This window comes from Ovis canadensis, chromosome 4, assembly GCF_042477335.2.
Source record: "Ovis canadensis isolate MfBH-ARS-UI-01 breed Bighorn chromosome 4, ARS-UI_OviCan_v2, whole genome shotgun sequence".
Classification (NCBI taxonomy): domain Eukaryota; kingdom Metazoa; phylum Chordata; class Mammalia; order Artiodactyla; family Bovidae; genus Ovis; species Ovis canadensis.
The window spans coordinates 106,648,659-106,668,784 of record NC_091248.1 but is presented as its reverse complement, the minus strand read 5'-3'; the positions used below and the strand labels follow the sequence as shown (position 1 = coordinate 106,668,784).

At 39.2% G+C, this 20,126-nt stretch overlaps 1 non-coding gene across 1 annotated transcript; it reads left to right on the top strand.

Moving 5' to 3' along the window:
* Window positions 1–10,106: 10,106 nt before the first annotated feature.
* Window positions 10,107–10,178, top strand: TRNAK-UUU (transfer RNA lysine (anticodon UUU)). Its single transcript has one exon. It is a non-coding gene; the product is annotated as a tRNA-Lys (tRNA).
* The last annotated feature ends 9,948 nt before the right edge of the window (window positions 10,179–20,126 follow it).

Sequence of the window (20,126 nt, the reverse complement as noted above, 5' to 3'; positions counted from 1 at the left end):
TATTACCCTATCCAAAAGGATATTTTCCTGTATTCACCATGACCACTCCCTGCTTCTTTAAAGGTTCTCTCCTCATATTCAAGACTATTCTGTCCAGATTTTCTTCCTGCTTCACTGTTTGCTCCTAATGTTATGCTCTATTTCCTGCCTAACTTTGAAAAGTTGACGGTTTTTGTTTTTTTTAAGACCTCCACGGGGTCCCTTTTTTCTTTCTATGTTCTTTCCCAGGAGGATCTTATCAATTGCCATGAATTTAAGTACTGGCTTTATGCTAATAAGTTACAAATTTATGATTCCTCCTTTGATCTTTCCTCTAAGTTTTAGAGGAAACTCACATGTCTAATTGCTTGCTTAATTAATATCTTCCTTTGATTGACTCAGATCTTTCAAACTTAACATTTCCAAAATCTAATTCCTCATTCTCACCCCAAACCTGTTTCCCCTGTTACAGTAAGGAGCGCCACCATACAACAAATTTCTCAAGCTAGAAACCTATGTGTCGTGCTTGATTCTTTTCATCTCTCCCATACATCAAGTATACCAGCATAATACAACCATTTTGTCCCTCAATGTATCTTTAATGTCTTCTTTTCATTTTCAGTGCCATCACTTAAGTCTAATTACTGCTTGTTCTCACCTGATTATTGTGACAGCCAGACTACCTGTTCTCTCTACTTTCACTCATGACCCATGACCCACTTAAATACATTCTTCATAGAGTGGTGACAATGACCTCACTCCTCAATTGAATTGAGTAAATTGTAAGATAAAATCTAAACCCTTTATCATGACTCACAGAGTCCTGCACAATCTGACCCCTACCTATCTCTCCAACCCTATCTATGCTCCTCTCTCTTATTGCTCACTGTGATGTAGCCACGCTGGTTCCTCCAACATGCTTTTCTGCCCCACAGGGGCTTAGTGAAAGTGAAAGTCGCTCTGTTGTGTCTGACTCTTTGTGATCCCATGGACTATAGAGTCCATGGAATTCTCCAGGCCAGAATACTGGAGTGGGTAGCCTTTCCCTTCTCCAGAGGATCTTCCCAACCCAGGGATCAAACCCAGGTCTCCTGTATCGCAGGTGGTTTCTTTACCAGCTGAGCCACAAGGGAAGTCCCAGGGGATTAGTAAATACTGTTATCTCTGCCAAGCTCCTCTCCTTGGTTAGCCTCTCCCCAACAACAACCCTTAGATAACTCCTTAAATATAACATCTTTAAAAAGGCCTGCCCAGAACATTGTTTGCACATAGTGCTCACCTCTCTCCTCCCATTTGTTTCCTCACATATTTGTTTCTTTGAATTCCTTACCTCGATTTGTACAATTATTTACTTTTTGTGTCTATGTTTCCATACTGGAATGAATGAAAGAGACTGTCTGGATGTCTAGATTCTTCAACATTGTGTTTCTAGCCTGAAGCACAATACCTGGCATATATTAGGTGAACAGTAAATATCTGTTGACTAAATGAACACATTTGCCAATTTTTCTGTTGGGAGTTCATTTTTATTGATTTGTAAGAACTCTTTATATATTTAAATCACTAGCCATTTGTTTATTCAATATGTTGCCGATATTTTGCCCCTTGTCTTATATGTACCAATTTAATTTGTAGTATCTTTGATATACAGAAATGTTACATTTTTAATTTAGTTAAATCTATTGTCCTTTCAAGATTTCTGCTTTTGGTGATATGTTTGAAAAAGTCTTCTTCCAGCTCAATGTTATATAAATATTTGTCTATTTTTTTCTTCAATTTTTTTAGATTTAAGTCTTTATTCCAAATGGAATTTATTTTTTGATATAGATGTGATTAAGGCTCTAAATATTTATTTTGTTGTTGCATCATCACTTATTGAAAACTCCCTCTTCTGTTTTGAAAATTCTACATTTATCAAAAATTAAATTCTTACATATACTTTAAATGGTTTCTGGATTTATTATTTCTCTGCTTGTTTTTTGGGGGGAGGAGTATCCTTCTATATTCCTGAACCATGTTTTAATTATTGTCATTTTGTAATTTCCTTTATTGTGTGATTAACTTTTTAATGGAGTAAGCATTATTCTTCTTATTCAAAATATTTTCAGCTATATTTGTGCTTTTATTCTTCCAGATAAACTTTAGTTATAGTTTGCTCAGTTTCCAAAAGAAACTGGCATTTTATTTAGAATTGCTTTAACCTCATAGATTATTAACTGGGGGAAGATGCCCATTGTTGTAATAAGTTATTTTGCCATTCAGGAACTTGTCATGTGTCAGGATTATTGAAAGCTTCTTATATATTTTTTCAGCAATTTTGTAGGTGGTGTGTGTTTCTTGTTAATTGTATCATTAGATATTTTATGTCTTTGTTGGGATCATTTTCCTGTTATGTTTTATAACTGGTTGCTCCTTGTTGGGTCAGGCTATTGATTTCTGTAATTGGTAACTTTTCTGTAATCTCATTAATTTTTCTAGTTGATTCTCTTCTAAGTAGACAATCACTTGAAGTATACTTAATAGTGATTTTCTCTCTTTATAATATTAATACCTCACATGTTATATGGTGGTATTAATGTTAATTTTGTTCTTATTCCTGACTGTTGAGGAATACCAGTAATATTTCACCAGCTTTTAATGTTAGCTGTTTGATTGAAATAAAGGTCTTTATCAGGCTAAAGAAGTGGTTTCCTGGTTCAAGCATTCTAAGCATTTTGTTGGAAGTTGTTGCTGAATTATATTAAATGTATTCTGGGCAACAAGAGATGATCATGTGGCCTATTGTTATAATAAATTGCATTAATAGATTTTCTTAATATTGGATTATTTCTGTATGAGATGTATCCTGTTTCATCATAGTGGGTTTGTTTTCCTCTTTCAGTATAATACTGTTGAATTCAGCTTCTTACATTTTAATTAGAATAATTGCATTTATATTCACAAATATGTAGCTTAAATTGTGTCTTAAATAGCTTCAAAAAAGTCTTGTTCGGTGCTCTAGATTAGTATAGAGTGTAGGAATCTATTCTTTGAAGATTTGGAGGAACTTAACTACCACACTGTTTAGGCCCCAAGCTTTTTTCAGGGTAAGTGAGTGGAAGATAACTCAAAAATTTTAAGTTTTCTTCTATGGTTTTGGCTTAGACAGGTTAACTACTATTTCTTATCAAATTTAAAAAAATAGCAACTTTAAAGCAAATCATGCATTTTTATAGAATTTAACAGTTTACCAGTCTTCTACATATAATCTTATACTTGAAAATATTTTTCTCTATATTTATAGTTATAGCTCTTTTCTCATTTCTAATCTTTTTAGTTGTGTTTTCTTTCTTTTATTAGACTTGATGGTCTTCTAAAGGAACCAACATTTAATTATTTTTTCTATTTTCTACATCATTAATATAAGTTTTAATCTTTAAAAATTCCTTCTGTATTCTTGAGTTTATTTTGTTGTTTTCAGAATGTTTCTTTTTAATTAATGACTTAGTTCATTAATTTTTATTTCTTTCTTATTTAGTAATAGGACACATAAGGCTATACATTTACCTCTGAACACAGCTTTGACTGCATCCTAAAGGTTTTGGTAATAGTTCTTAATTGTTGCTATTTTTAAAATAATAGATTTGTAATTGTTGTTTTTATTTTGTTTTGACTGGTGTTATTTAGGATAGTGTTGTGAGGTTTTGTTATTGTTAACCCTGATTTTTTTAAAATAAAGAATAAATTTATTAATATTTATGTTGCTAATTCAATAAAGAGGCAATTTTGTTTCAAAAAAGTGAAATTATCCTTGAAGTTGAGTTATCTCAAGTTATATGCAAGCATTATCTAGAGTTCTTTGTTATGAGATCCTACTAATTGCACTGACCAGTGGTGACTATACTAGCTACTGACAACAGGGATTTGGTATGCCACCAGAGTCAATAATTTACTGGAACTATGATTTATATATAATATCCTATTTATTCATGTAAAAAGCAAAAAAGAGCTTTAATCATGTTTATCGCCTCAAAAATCCTCAGGTAATATGAAACTTAAATGATTATCTAAAAATTAGAAAAACTCATCAAAGTTTATGAAATCAGGAAGGATCTGAGAATTGTGAACAAGGAGTTTGAAAATTTTGGCATTGGAACAAGTTTTCTTTTAGATTTGGGAAGATTGGTTTTAAAAATATATATTTTTATACTTACAAATGTAATTCATATACATTAAATAAAATAAAGATCACCTATAAGTCTGTCACTCAGTAAAACACTGTTAACATTTTGTTATATTTTCTTCTAGGATTGTTTCTGTATATCCCTCTTTCATTCTTTCTTCTGTTGGATAGAATTGGGCTCATATTCTTTTGCATCCTGGTTTTGTTTTTTAGTTATTATTTGTTAGCATTTCTCAGTGCTTTAAGGAAGTGGAAATGGTTAGGAATTAATTTATTTCAGTATTAGTAACATAAGGATTGGGCTCTTCTTGCTGTGGTTTCTACTGCCCGGACTACTTGCTTTCTAAGCCTGGTTCTTAAAGAGTTGCCTAATAATCTTCCATTTAATTCTTTTATTTCTGTCACTGGCACTCAAGAATGCTGACTGATATAGTGATTTCCTTTTATTTGATTCATAGCATTTTCAGAATTTTAGAGCCAAGAAATATATTATGCATGTGTGTACAGGTGTGCACACAAATGCACACACACCTAGGCACACACACACCTATGTAAGTTTACTTGCTTATTTTGGATTCACAGACCACATTCTTATATTAAAGCTTCTGAGAAGTTCTGCATTAAAATTTTGCTTTAAAAATCTGCATTTCAAACATTTCATTACAGAATACTGTACTTTTTTCTAGTAGAAACAGGTAATTTCTTAAAACTTCAGGAAACACTGATTTTGTTTATTAACTTAGCAGCAGCTTGATGGCCCTTTCTCTTGGTTTCCATTTGTCAGTATTAGTTGAATTAATACTGATTTAGCATATCGAATAAGTTTCTTTTCTGGAGCCTCTTCTTGTGTGCTGAGAAGTTAGTTCCAGCAATACCTAACAATTTGATTTCAAAATTACCATCAGACCCAGGTAAGAGAGACCATTGCTTTGGGACCCACTCTTTACATGGCCCTGCTCTGGCCCTCTTTCAGTCACTTATGAAGAGTCTGTGTATCTAAGGGAATATGCCCACCTGAACCTGAGCACTGTTCTTTAGACTGTATTCTGGGTGCCTGGGACCCAGGATTCTCAATCTAAACAGCCTCACCTTCTGGAGCCTCTTCTAGTCCATCCTATCATGCCATTTGAGTTCTCTTAGGCCTAAAGCATGGCAAAAGGGTGGCTATTTGAAGGGTGTGACAGCTTGGTTCTGCAGATGGGAGTCCACATCAGTGTATGTGGGGCCCCCCACAGTGTGGGATGCAGCTGGGGTATGGTATAAGGAACAATTATGATTAGGCTACCATGTTCCAGTATGGGACACTGAGGAATCCAAGGATTCTTAACTTGAATGTAGCCTTCCAGGAAACTGTGAGGGCATATATGTGAGCATAGAGCAATAGAAGTCATTTAATAGTTTGTTGGCTTGGTTTGTAACTTTGAAAATATTTGGATGTAGGATTCTTCTACTTTTCTCTTGTCCTGGCCCTGTGAATATTAGAAGTGAGATTGGTGCTCAGATGGCTAGAAGCAAAAGTTACAATCCTGGGGGCAGTGGCACTTGGAAAGTCTTGGGGCCTCAGAGGAAAGTGGCAGGAGGGTGACACTTGGTGATAGAACCCAGGGAGGTATGAGATATATATATAGAGAGAGTTAGATGATAGGTAGCATTATCTATCTATATATACATATAGTTAGATGATAGATAGATAGGTTGATAGATAAAACCTGGCTTACCTGGTGGCTCAGATGATAAAGAATCTGCCTCTTTGGCAAGAGACCCGGATTCGATCACTGGGTTGGAAAGATCCCCTGGAGAAGGCAATGGCAGCCCACTCCAGTATTCTTACCTGGGAAATCCCATGGACAGAAGAGTCTGGTGGGCTTCACTCCATGGGATGGCAAAGAGTTGGACACAACTGAATGAGTTTCACTTTTCACTAGGACCTCATGGAGCCTGAAAGTTTAGCATGAAGCAACACAGCCATCTGTATTTGAATGAAATACAATTAGATGATGAGTGTCTCAGCAGTGGCCATGGGTCACAATGAGTTAAAGACTAGAGTCCAAGTCCTAGGCTTTCCAGAGGCCTCCAGAATTTTGTACTCTAAGAGCCTTGCAAAAACATGACCGATTTTTCCCCCCACACTAGTGAGTGAAAAGTTCAGAATCAGATTGAATTTTACTTAGAAAATTAAAGTCATAGTACCATCTCTTATACTGAATGTGGTGGTATGAGTCACACTACTGCAGTATGTGCAAAATGGTACAGAAAGAAGCATGGACTGTCTTGGAAGTGTAAAACAGAGGAACCTCCCTTGGTCTGGAAGTTCAGATTAAGTTCCTGGAAGCAGTAACATTTAGCTGAGCGATGAACAGTGAGCAGAGTTTTCAGGGACAGCATTCAAGGGAGGGGGGAAAAGGGCATTGCAAACAGGAGGGAAGGCTGTATGGGGAGGTTGGAAGTTGGAGAGGACATGATGAATTAGCACTGAATAAAGGTCTGTGTGGTGTGGGATGTGAAAGCAAGAAGGACACTGTAAACAGATAAGACAGGAGAGGAATTCCGAGGCCTGATCACACAGGGCTCCCTAAACCATGTTGGGAACTTCAGGAAAACAGCAGACCATGGTTTCTATCTTCAATGAACTCAAGGTCTAGTGGAGAATAAAGTCAAGTAAAATAATAATTAAAACAAAGAGGTAGTGTGAAGGTGTTCATCACTTCAGTCAGTTCAATTCAATCGCTCAGTCATATCCGACTCTTTGCAACCCCATGAATCGCAGCACGCCAGCCCTCCCTGTCCATCACCAACTCCCAGAGTTCACTCAAACGCACGTACATCGAGTCGGTGATGCCATCCAGCCATCTCATCCTCGGTCGTCCCCTTCTCCTCCTGCCCCCAATCCCTCTCAGCATCAGGGTCTTTACCAATGAGTCAACTCTTCACATGAGATGGCCAAAGTACTGGAGTTTCAGCTTTAGCATTATTCCTTCCAAAGAACAGCCAGGACTGATCTCCTTCAGAATGGACTGGTTGGATCTCCTTGCAGTCCAAGGGACTCTCAAGAGTCTTCTCCAACACCACAGTTCAAAAGCATCAATTCTTCGGTGCTCAGCTTTCTTCACAGTCCAAATCTCACATCCATACATGACCAGTGGAAAAACCATAGCCTTGACTAGGTGGACCTTAGTCGGCAAAGTAACGTCTCTGCTTTTCAATATGCTTTCTAGGTTGGTCATAATTTTCTTCCAAGAAGTAAGCGTCTTTTAATTTCATGACGGCAATCACCATCTGCAGTGATTTTGGAGCCCCCCAAAATAAGGTCTGACACTGTTTCCACTGTTTCCCCATCTATTTCCCATGAAGTGATGGGACCAGATGCCATGATCTTCGTTTTCTGAATGTTGAACTTTAAGCCAACTTTTTCACTCTCCTTTTATCAAGAGGCTCTTTAGTTTCTCTTCACTTTCTGCCATAAGGGTGGGGTCATCTGCATATCTGAGGTTCTTGATATTTCTCCCGGCAATCTTGATTCCAGCTTGTGCTTCTTCCAGCCCAGCGTTTCTCATGATGTACTCTGCATAGAAGTTAAATAAGCAGGGTGACAATATACAGCCTTGACGTACTCCTTTCCTGATTTGGAACCAGTCTGTTGTTCCATGTCCACTTCTAACTGTTGCTTCCTGACTTGCATATAGGTTTCTGAAGAGGCAGGTCAGGTGGTCTGGTATTCCCATCTCTTTCAGAATTTTCCACAGTTGATTGTGATCCACACAGTTAAAGGCTTTGGCATAGTCAATAAAGCAGAAATAGATGTTTCTGGAACTCTCTTGCTTTTTCCATGAGCCAGCGGATGTTGGCAATTTGATCTCTGGTTCTTCTGCCTTTTCTAAAACCAGCTTGAATATCTGGACGTTCACAGTTCACATATTGCTGAAGCCTGGCTTGGAGAATTTTGAGCATTACTTTACTAGCGTATGAAATGAGTGCAATTGTGTGGTGGTTTGAGCATTCTTTGGCATTGCCTTTCTTTGGGATTGGAATGAAAACTGACCTTTTCCAGTCCTGTGGCCACTGGTGAGTTTTCCAAATTTGCTGGCATATTGAGTGCAGCACTTTCACAGCATCATCTTTCAGGATTTGAAATAGCTCCACTGGAATTCCATCACCTCCGCTAGCTTTGTTTATAGTGATGCTTTCTAAGGCCCACTTGACTTCCCATTCCAGGATGTCTGGCTCTAGGTGAGTGATCACACCATCGTGATTATCTTGGTCATGAAGATCTTTTTTGTACAGTTTTTCTGTGTATTCCTGCCACTTCTTCTTAATATCTTCTGCTTCTGTTAGGTCCATACCATTTCTGTCCTTTATCGAGCCCATCTTTGTATGAAATGCTCCCTTGGTATCTCTAATTTTCCTGAAGAGATCTCTAGTCTTTCCCATTCTGTTGTTTTCCTCTAGTATTTCTTTGCATTGATCACTGAGGAAGGCTTTCTTATCTCTCCTTGCTCTTCTTTGCATTCAGATGCTTATATCTTTCCTTTTCTCCTTTGCTTTTTGCTTCTCTTCTTTTCACAGCTATTTGTAAGGCCTCCTCAGACAGCCCTTTTGCTTTTTTGCATTTCTTTTCCATGGGGATGGTCTTGATCCCTGTCTCCTGTACAATGTCATGAACCTCTGTCCATAGTTCATCAGGTACTCTATCAGATCTAGTCCCTTAAGTCTATTTCTCACTTCCATTGTATAATCATATACACTGTATAATCACTGTATAATCATAACAACACAAGAGAAGACTCTGCACATGGACATCACCAGATGGTCAACACCAAAATCAGATTGATTATATTCTTTGCAGCCAAAGATGGAGAAGCTCTATACAGTCAACAAAAACAAGACCAGGAGCTGACTGTGGCTCAGATCATGAACTCCTTATTGCCAAATTCAGACTTAAATTGTGGAAAGCAGGGAAAACCACTAGACCATTCAGGTATGACCTAAATCAAATCCCTTATGATTACACAGTGGAAGTGAGAAATAGATTTAAGGGCCTAGATCTGATAGATAGAGTGCCTGATGAACTATGGATGGAGGTTCATCACTTAGTGGTGTCCAAATCTTCACCACCCCATGGACTGTAGCCCACCAGGTTCTTCAGTCCATGGGATTCTGCAGGCAAGAATACTGGAGTGGATTGCCATTCCCTTCTCCAGGGGATCTTCCTCATCCAAGGATTGAACCCAAGTCTCCAGCATTGCAGGAGGATTCTTTTTACCATCTGAGCCACCAGGGAACCTTACTTAAAAAGAGGTAAGTGCTACACTAAAGATAATGCTCACTGTTATGTGGCATCCTGGGAAAAGGAGCATCTTAATTATTGCTGAGTGAATCAGAGAAGGATTTTTCAAGGCTGTGTTTGAGTTACAACTGAAAGTTTGGAAGCTTTTCCAGTAAACAAAGGGAAGTGAAAGAAAGAGAAAGGGAACAGCAAGGGCAAAGACATGGGGTTAGGAACCATTCATATGGATGGAATTAGGGTGCGTGCCTTATTAAGAGCTTGGATGTTTTCCTCTGGATGATGTCAAGTCTTTAAAGACTTATGAGTTAAGACTGGGCATGATTAGAAAGATCAGTCCAAGGACAATGCAGAGGATGAGTTTGAGAGACATGAAACTGGGGGGACATGGTAAAAATTCGTTGCCATAAATCAGGAGAGAAGTAGAACTCCTTAAAGAGAGAATTTGTGGTGGGGGTGTGGGGAAGATCAAGGGATGTTTTGAACATGGAAGGAACCAACTAGTTTTCCCAGATCTTTGTGCCTTACTCTCATCTTAGCTTCAGACCACCAGTATATTAAAAATGGGCCAATCTGTCAAAGAAAGGAATCTGATGACTCAGTTACAGTAATGTATCAATAACTGATAACAGCTGGGCATCCCTTCTCAGAGGACTTTGAATTTAAAAGAATATGTATGAGAGTTCCCTGGTGGTCTAGTGGTTAGGATCTGGCACTTTTACTGCTATGGCCCAAGTTCAATCCCTGGTCAGGGAACTGAGATCCTGCACACTGTTCAGTGTGGGGAAAAACAATCTGAAAAAGAATGAATATATATGCGTATAACTGAATCAGTTTGCTGTACATGTGAAACTAGCTCAGTATTGTTAATCAACTATGGCCCAATAAATCAAAAAAAAAAAAAGAATACTCTGGAATGGCAATGAATGTGGAATGATGGACTTCAGATGCTTTGGATCTTGGTAGGGAGGTATTTACTGGGTGGGAAAGGAAAAAGAATTTCCTTGCTTCTCTTACCACAGTGGTTCTCAACTAGGGACAATTTTGCCCTTTCAGCAGACATTTGGCTGTGTCTGGAGATGTTTTTGGCTGTCACAGCTTGGGGTGGGAGTGCTAGTGATTAGAGATGAGGTAGAAATGCTAAAATACACAGGAGAATTCCTCTCCCCACCCTAAAACAAAAACTTACCCAGCTCAAAAGGCAATGTAGCCAGGGTTGAGAAACCTTGCCTTAAACCATGACATGAGTGACTCTATATTAAGACTTGCTCTGAGTTACATAATTATTAGATTGAACAATCATGACTCGAGGGATGAAACCATAAAGTGGCTTCTATTCTTGTCAACGCTTCCTTTAAAATGGTTCCATGGGGCTTGTCCTGGCCTTGGCCTTGAATGAAAACTTGGGCCCATCTCATGAATTTTCTGGTCACTGGCATACAATGAAAAATGTCTTTTATTCATTTTAAACCACAGAGTATATTCTAAATTTACTAATTAGAATGTCTTAGTTCGGTCACTCAGTCGTGTCCGATTCTTTGTGACCCCATGAATCGCAGCACGCCAGCCCTCCCTGTCCATCACCAACTCCCAGAGTTCACTCAAACTCATGTCCATCGAGTCAGTGATGCCATCCAGCCATCTCATCCTCGGTCGTCCCCTTCTCCTCCTGCCCCCAATCCCTTCCAGCATCAGAGTCTTTTCCAATGAGTCAACTCTTCCCATGAGATGGCCAAAGTACTGGAGTTTCAGCTTTAGCATTATTCCTTCCAAAGAACAGCCAGGACTGATCTCCTTCAGAATGGACTGGTTGGATCTCCTTGCAGTCCAAGGGACTCTCAAGAGTCTTCTCCAACACCACAGTTCAAAAGCATCAATTCTTTGGTGCTCAGCTTTCTTCACAGTCCGACTCTCACATCCATACATGACTACTGGAAAACCATAGCCTTGACTAGACGGACCTTTGTTGGCAGAGTAATTAGAATGTCTAGTCCCTTGTAATAATCAAAACTTCAAGCTTGATTTAAAAGGACGAGGGTGTGGCAGGCTTCTGTCCTCTTTCCTGTTAGTGGTCCTACCGCCCCCCACCCCCACCCCAAAGCTTGTATAGCCTTGGGGTTGGAATATGGGGCAGAGAACGGGGGACGGGACTGGGGCAGTTCTTAGTGAACTAATAGTGCTGTAAACTGGTGTGGAGCTCACTGGAGTGCCTGGCAAGTGTTTACAGCTGATTCTAGCTCCTTGGAGATTTCCAGGGTCCCTCTCATTTGGAATTCCCCTCTGTAAGTCATGCACTTTCCTCTAGTCATGGATTTTTGAAAAATCTGTGATGAAGAACTAGGATTTTGTGTGTGTGTGTGAAAGAAAGAGAAAGAGAACAGGAACAGCAATTTTCAAGTATTTCCCATCTGCTATAGACTCAATAATTTTGAAATATATGATAAACATGAATTGCTAGTAAAATGAAAAAAAAACATGCAAAATATAAAGCTGCATTTTAAATAATCACATTCTGCAACACAAAGTTACCCTGTTAAACTGCTACAAAATTTTCCTTAAAGCTTACTTTCAATTTCGGCCTTTTTCAACATTATAGACTGGGTCCCAGCACCAGTCCTCAGACCAAAGAGCATTAATCTAACTTACTCCTTGCTTCTTCCATTGTACCTGGGAAATGTGACATTTGACTTCTTTCTTCTGAGGCCTCCTCCCCTCATGCTACCTGAATATTCTCTCTCTCACTCACATTGCTTATGTTATCTGGCCAATGGAAGACACGAGGCATCACCTGCTCTGACTTGCTCTTGGAGCACAGATTGCCTAGTGGGGCTGCCTCTGCCTGCTCACCTCCCGGCCGCTAGCCCACGGGCACTCCCCAGGTGGGGTCAACAGAATTGAGAGCCCTCCATCCCCAAGCCCCTACAAGATATACATACCTGGTCCCCAGAACTTGTGAGTGTAATTGCTTTATGTGGCAAAAAGGACCGTGTCAAAGGGGGATGATTAAATTAAGGATCTTCTCATGGGAAGATTATTTTGCATTCTCCAGGTGGGCCCAGTGTTGTCAGAGGGGTCCTTATAAGTAAAAGAGGAGCCAGGAGTGCCTAGTAGGTGGGATGACAGACAGAGGATGGAGTGATGAACCAAAGAACATGGGAAGGCTTTAGAGGTTGGAACAGACAAGGAAGCTGGTTCTCCTTTAGCGTCTCCAGAAGGAACACAGTTCTATTGGGACCACATCCCTCCAGAATGGTAAAATAATGAATTGGTGTTGTTTTATTTATTTTTATTTTGTTTTTTAATAGTATTTATCTGGCTGCATCGGGTCTCAGTTGTGGCATGCTGAATCTTCACTGCATCTTTCCTGGTGGCGCCCAGACTCTCTCGTTGTGGTGTACAGGCTCAGTAGTTAGGGCGCAGGGGCTCAGTTGCACCTGGGTGTGCGGGATCTCAGTTCTCTGACCAGGGATCAAACTCACGTCCCCTGCATTGCAAGGCGGATCCTTAATCACTGAACCACCAGGGAAGTCCCAATTTGTGCTGTTTTAAGCCACTAAGTTTGTGATTGTTTGTTACAGCAGTACTTAGAAACTAAAGCAAGCAAGTCAGGCCCCCAACTCACTGTAGCCTGAAACTTGAAGAGACACATAATAACTGGATGCTCTCTTTCAAGTCCCTCTACTTTGACTTGTCATAAGTCAGATTTCAGTTTCATTTTTAAAACAGCATGGTGCTTAAGTGCTTGGCATAATTCCCTTTTAAGTGTCTTCATTGCTTGTTTGTAGAGGAAAGAAAAGGACTAAAGCCTCAACTTGAATGGTAGTGCTTAATGACCAGTTTATCTATTTTGAGCTGAATGAAAAACATTCCCCAAATTACAAACCTTAAATTTCATAATGTTACTTCTATGCCATTCTTTAACAGAGTGAATTATTTCTAACTAAAAGGGCTGTGCAATTAGCAATTTAATTTATTTGATTGCTTTGATAATTTTCTCTGACACTTTTCTTTCATCCAAATACTTTAAAGTGCTTTGTAGAAATTAGATTTCATGCAAATAGTATCATTAATCCTCCTTTGTAGGCTTTTGCTTGTAGTGTTAGCAGAAATCTGAAAATGATATATGCAAACCAAAGTTTCTTAGGATAAAACAAGCAGTCTGCCATTGTTTAACTTATCTGGCTTTTCCATATTCTGTGGTATGTGATTGTTTATCATTGTGCATAATAAATCAAACACCTTGGCCTAATGCTAATCTTCTGAAAGTACTTCAGTTATTATATGGTTCTGTTTTTTTCATCAGTAGGAGCTCTGTTATTTAATGAAGGTAGACTGAAGTTCAGAAAGAAAGGACAGTGAAGGCAAGACTTAAAGTTCACAGCCCTCAAATGTTCTTATTTATCCTTTATAACATAGATATTTGCAAACTAATTAAAATGTAAGATGGCACATTAAATTCTGTGGAATGCCAGAAATTATTTCTCTTGATTAATTGCCCTGGAAATATCTCTTAAGTAATTGGGTGATCATCCTCTTGAATATAACTATTCCCAGTAGTTGCCCACATCAGCACCATATCATATACATAATACCAAAGAAGATGAGTGAAGAATGAAAGATATGTAACTTGAGAAAATCCATGATGAAAGGACTGATTTTATGGCTGAAATAAATGGTTTAGCATAGTCAAACTTAAAAAAAAATGTCATGCTTTCTTAAAAATTTTTTGTTTTAGTCCTCTGGGTTTTCATGTAAGTTGTAAGATGATAAAGGAACTCAAAGAAGAGAAATGGTTTGCTTTTGAGCTGTCACTGTTCCAGGGCCCTCATCAAAAAAACTCAGTTCATTTTGATTGAATAAGTTAACATGAATGAATGAAAAGAACTGAAGTACAAATGGAAAGAGAGTGTGGTTTAATGGGATAAGCAAAAGACTGGGAAATGGATTGGATACCTAATAGTTTTTGGCTACTGACACTAATTTTATCTGTTAACGCTGACTTCTTGGTTGTGAATAAAGTGGAATCCATGGAACTCATTTAACTCATTGTTCTCAGAAAACATAATGAGACATAGAAAGTCCAACTACAAAATATATTATGGTTGAAGGTGGAAAAAAGGCTGATGTTAATAATTGGGAAAAACAAAATGAAACCTTGAATTCATCAGTTAGGGTACTGTTTATATTCCTGTTTTCAAGACTGATCTTTCATTTGTTTTAGGTAATATTTTTTCTAAAATTACTTGCTAACATATCTAAATATCTACTAGTAGATTTGTATTTCACATCTTTTTATTGCAGAAATGCACATCATTAATACTGCAGCCATGAAATTAAAAGACACTTACTCCTTGGAAGAAAAATTATGACCAACCTAGACAGCATATTCAAAAGCAGAGACATTACTTTGCCGACTAAGGTCCGTCTAGTCAAGGCTATGGTTTTTCTAGTGGTCATGTATGGATGTGAAAGTTGGACTGTGAAGAGGGCTGAGAGCCAAAGAATTGATGCGTTTGAACTGTGATGTTGGAGAAGACTCTTGAGAGTCCCTTGGACTGCAAGGAGATCCAACCAGTCCATCTCTGAAGGAGATCAGCCCTGGGATTTCTTTGGAAGGAATGATGCTAAAGCTGAAACTCCAGTACTTTGGCCACCTCATGTGAAGAGTTGACTCATTGGAAAAGACTCTGATGCTGGAAGGGATTGGGGGCAGGAGGAGAAGGGGACAACAGAGGATGAGATGGCTGGATGGCATCACTGACTTGATGGACGTGAGTCTGAGTAAACTCTGGGAGTTGGTGATGGACAGGGAGGCCTGGCGTGCTGCAATTCATGGGGTCGCAAAGAGTCAGACACGACTAAGCAACTGAACTGAACTGAATACTTTTCTAGGCTGCCACCAGAAACCACATTTTAAATTGTTCCTTAAATTTAAATAATTTTCTTTCTCATTAGAAGAATAAATGTAACTCTATTAAGGGCCCACTGTAATTTCCAGCAATTTAATTAATATCAATGTAAATTAGTCTTTAAGCTTCAACTCACATTAAATTTATCCCCATTTTAGTTGTATAACAGGAAAGAGAAAATTTTAAAGATAATTTTCACTTATGTGTAACAATGACCCTTGAAATGACAGCTGAGTCTGCTCTTCTGAGAGAGTATGTAAACTCAGAGGAGATGATCCCTGATACTTCCTGATATCAGCACCGTTTCTTCCGTAGTTCATTCCTTTTTATGTGTGTGTCCTGTTTTTATGTTACATGTTACACCCTGGCACTGGTGGCTGTAGCAATGTAGTGTCCTTGACTTTGCAGCACACACATGATCCCTGCTTTTCATATACTCCCCTCATCAATCATGTGATGTGCTTTGTTGGCCCTACATGTTGAGTTTAATTTAAACAAAAAAATGGTTAAAATTATCTTCAAAAACCTTGTCCTCTGTAGCGTTGCAAAGCCGTCAGGTCTATAACAAGCCATGAAGGTGGAGGGATAGGCTTATGACGGTTGTCAAGAGATACAACATGAAATTTAAAAGGAAGAGGAGGGGAAAAGTATGATTTCCATGCTTGGAGCCCTTGGGAGTCCAGGATAAACACAAGTATGCTTCACCCAAGTGCAGAATGACATAGGTGTTTTCATCAGAGGCTTACTCTGCCAGACTGCTTACATCTGAATCAGAAGATACAGTAGTCTGTGCAGTATCTGCTGACAAACTTCTGTGCTTGTGAAGGCTGGCTTCCAAGTCACACTAGAGCGGAGTTCATTGGCATGGACCAGCTCTGTGAAGGCCCAGTGAAGCACAGGTGGGTGGAGAGAAATGGAAAGTGGAGAGGAGAGCACTCATGGTTAGCCTGCTGCCTTCACATGCCCTTCACATGTGGACCTTGCCAGACTCCTTTGGGAACAAAGTTTTTGGGGCTCCAAGGAAGCTGAGGATTGGAGGAGGTGATATTCTGTCTCTCACAGGCACCAAATGATTCCTTGCTTACAATTCAGAAAGCAATAAATTCCATGTGGAGGTACATGATAAACAAACATCGTATGGGTTGGATGCTTATAAGAAATAATTATTTCAATAGTTAAAGAAAAATGAAATTTCCAGGCTTGATGGAAGAGGTATATTGGAAAGCTCATGCTGCTACACAGAGAATCCAGCCTATAACAAAGAAACTTAGAGTTTGGAAGAAAAGGTAGGATTGTCCTAAAATCTGTCTCGTCTAGAAGAGAGATAAGGTGGCTCAGCTTCCTTGGGACTCAGGAACAAAACTAAATGGAACAGTACACCCTCAACTCTCCATAAAACTTTTTTCTGTTAAGATGAAACATTTTCTGATCAAGAAAAAAGAAAATGTTACTCTGTGATTTAGCCTGGAAAAGTCATTATGTACGAAGAAAGGCACAGACTCAGAGCAATAGGGCATATGCTTGATTATCAGTCAATCAGGTATTCATTGTTGGAGGAATAACTGCAATTCTGTATTTTCTTGCAAAGCAAAATCTCGTGCTCTAGGTTACCTAAGAGAGGAAGTCCCTTAGGAGAGGACTGAGCAGATGAAGCTATGGTACATTTCTTCCTCAGATACCTGCAGAAGGACTATGTAGTGCAGGCCAAGCAAAACTCCTGAAGGCAGAAGAATCACGTCGTTTCAGATGAGTGATAGAATTTGAAAGCAATGAGTGAAGCTGCTGGGGTCAGTCATGTCTGGTGCAATCCTATCGTTAAGGCATCAAACATGAGTTTATCAGAAACTTCTTCCTATCTTTGAACTGAAACGCCTTAACTTCCAGCAACATGTGATTTTTGTCAAGTGAGAATAATTAAACTACTAGTTTCGTCAAAGTGGTAATGCTAATAAAATGCAGGTGTTCTTTGATACATCGCAAAATTATACTGTCAAAGCAAATGTGCTATAAAATATCAAGATCCAGTGACCACAGCTTACTTGACACCTGCCTCTAAGTGTAAAAATAATTCTTTTCGTAAGTGTAAGATAAATCCAAATGATAAGAAAGCAGCATTATTTATTTCTTGTTGTTGCTGAGTTGCTAAGTCATGTCCAACTCTTTGTGACCCCATAGAGTAGCCCACCAGGCTTCTCTGTCCATGAGGTGTCCCAGAAAAGAATACTGGAGTAGGTTACCATTTCCTTCTTAGTAATACATATAAGAGTGGCTGGCACCTTATGTTCTGAGAAATGCGCTCATTTTTCTGGAATCTGGAGTCTCACACAGTATCAGGCACCCAGTGAGAGGCTGTTGACTGACTGGAAGAAGGAATGGGGCAGTGGCCTCCAGAACTGGACACGCTTCTCACGGGTACTCAGGTGGGTTCCCTGGGACTCTCTGGATTCCTCTTAAGCTTTGAATTTGCTCCAGCTATTTCACATGCTAACCTAAGAGGACTTGGGCATCTCATGGGAGGAGACATAGTTAAGCAGAAGAAGGAGAGGCAGTAACTCCTAATGTGAAATCTTTTCCCATCCCACAGCCAGCCTTGGGACGCGGTACAGCAGAGAGGCTAAAACCATGGGCACAAGTGAAAAAAAGAAAAGTGAAAAAAAAAAAAGGGCATCAGAGTCAGACGAGTATGGGCGTGCCAATGACAGTGCGTGGCCTTGATGGAGTGACTGTCTTTGTCTCAGTTGTTTCATCTATAAAATGATAATAATAAAGGAATTTCTATACTATGGGGTCATGAGTTTAGCACAGCATCTGGCACCTAATAGATGTCCAGTGAATAGTGCTATTGTGATGTTAAAGACAGAAAGAAATGACTGTTTCCCTTCCTTATAAGAGAGGAAAGTGGATGGAAAACAATGTAAATTAAGTTTGATCACCAGAAAGGCTAAAACCATAAAACCTGTAATACCAAAGGTCAGTGAGCATATCAAGCAACAAAAAAAATCTCTTAAGTTCATTGTTGTTGGGAGTGTGAAGTGGTTCAGTTACTTTGTAAAAAAAAAATCTAGCTGTTTCTTATAAAATTAAGCATATATCTACCCAATGGCCCAGAAATTTCATTCCTAGGTATTTTCCTAAGGGAAATGAATATATCTATCCAAAGACATGTATCTTGCTCAAGTATCTTCATAACAGCTTTATGCGTAATAGCTGAATGCTGGAAACATCTAAGGTCTTCTCTGAGAGAAGAGTGGTCAAACTGTGATCTATAACAAACAATAGAATACTACTCAGCAATATAAAGGAATGTGTCTACTTAAATCAACCATGGCTCAGATGGTAAAGAATCTGCCTGCAAAGCAGGAGACCCGGGTTCAATCTCTGGGTCAGGAAGATCCCCTGGAGAAGGAAATGGCAACCCACTCCATTATTCTTGCCTGGGAAGTCCTATGGACAGAGGAGCCTGGAGGACTACAGTTCATGGGGTGGCAAAGAGTTGGACACAACTGAAGCAACTGACATGCAAGATACATAAAGGGATGAACTTCTGGTACTCACAAAACGTGCGCAAATCTCAAAGACACTAATGAGTAGAAGTCTTACATGAAAGAACTCATAAAGTGTGGTTCCATCTTTAAAAAGGTTTTAGAACAGGCAAAACTGATCGATGGTAGAAAAAAAATAAGAACAGCGGTTGCCTCTAGTGCAGGGGATGGGTTTTGACTGGAGAAGAGCTTTCTGGGATGATGGTAGTGTCCTGCACCTTGATAAGCGTTTGGGTTAGACAGGTGTGTGCATTTCTCGACATTCAATAAATGAATTAAAATGTGTGCATTTCACTGACTGTTAACTTTATGTCCAAAAGAGAAAAGAATTATAAGGTTAGAACTCTAGGTGACAATATGCATGCTGATGTGTTTAGGAGTGAAGTGTGCTGATGTCTGCAACTTACTTTGAAATGCATCAGAAATAAGATAGATTGATGGCTGGGATGGGAAGATGAAGAGATGGATATCTTTGTCATGATGAAAGTGTAGTAAAATATTAATTGTCAAATTTAGGTGAGAGTATACTGGTATACATTTCACATTTTCTGTATGTTCGGAAAGTCTTGTAAAAAAAATGACAGGAAAATACTGCGTGTTTACAGTACATCCTTTTCCTGGAGCTGGCAGAGCAGGGCATCCGGCCCCCAGTTAGGCCTGCTACTCTTCCGTTTTCCTTCTTCTCATAAAGTTCTATTTTGCTTCCAGTTTTCTGCTTTTGAGGTTTGAGTTTTAGTATTTCCTGTGCTCTGTGGGGCATGTGAATGCTCTGGATGGTTTGTTTAGCTTCTCAGGAACTGAGGGCAGCTCTTTGGATCACTCACATTCCTGTCCTCAGCTGATCTCATCTGTGTCTCCTTGAGTCTCCTGACTTCTCCCAGAGCTGCCCTGCATGGATGCTTCTGCCTTCCCTGCCCACAGACATTGCCAAAGAGGGCAGGTGGAGGGGAGAAGGTGGTATGCTCTGCTTGCGTAGTCTATTTAGTGCTGCTTCTCAATGAATGTGTGGGAGTATTTGATGCTTTTATCCACGGTGGCATCTCTATCTTTACTCTAGGAATTGGAATATGAGATTAATCTCACAAGGGTTATGGGCTGGGCTGTTATACTGGCTTTGTATAGTATAAAAAACACTGATCTGAAAAGGAGGTGACCTGACTTCTTGCCCTCCTTTTTCTCCCTCTAACACTGGCCATACAACTCATGAATTAATGACTCAGCCCCTGTATCTATAATATAGAATGAGGGATTGG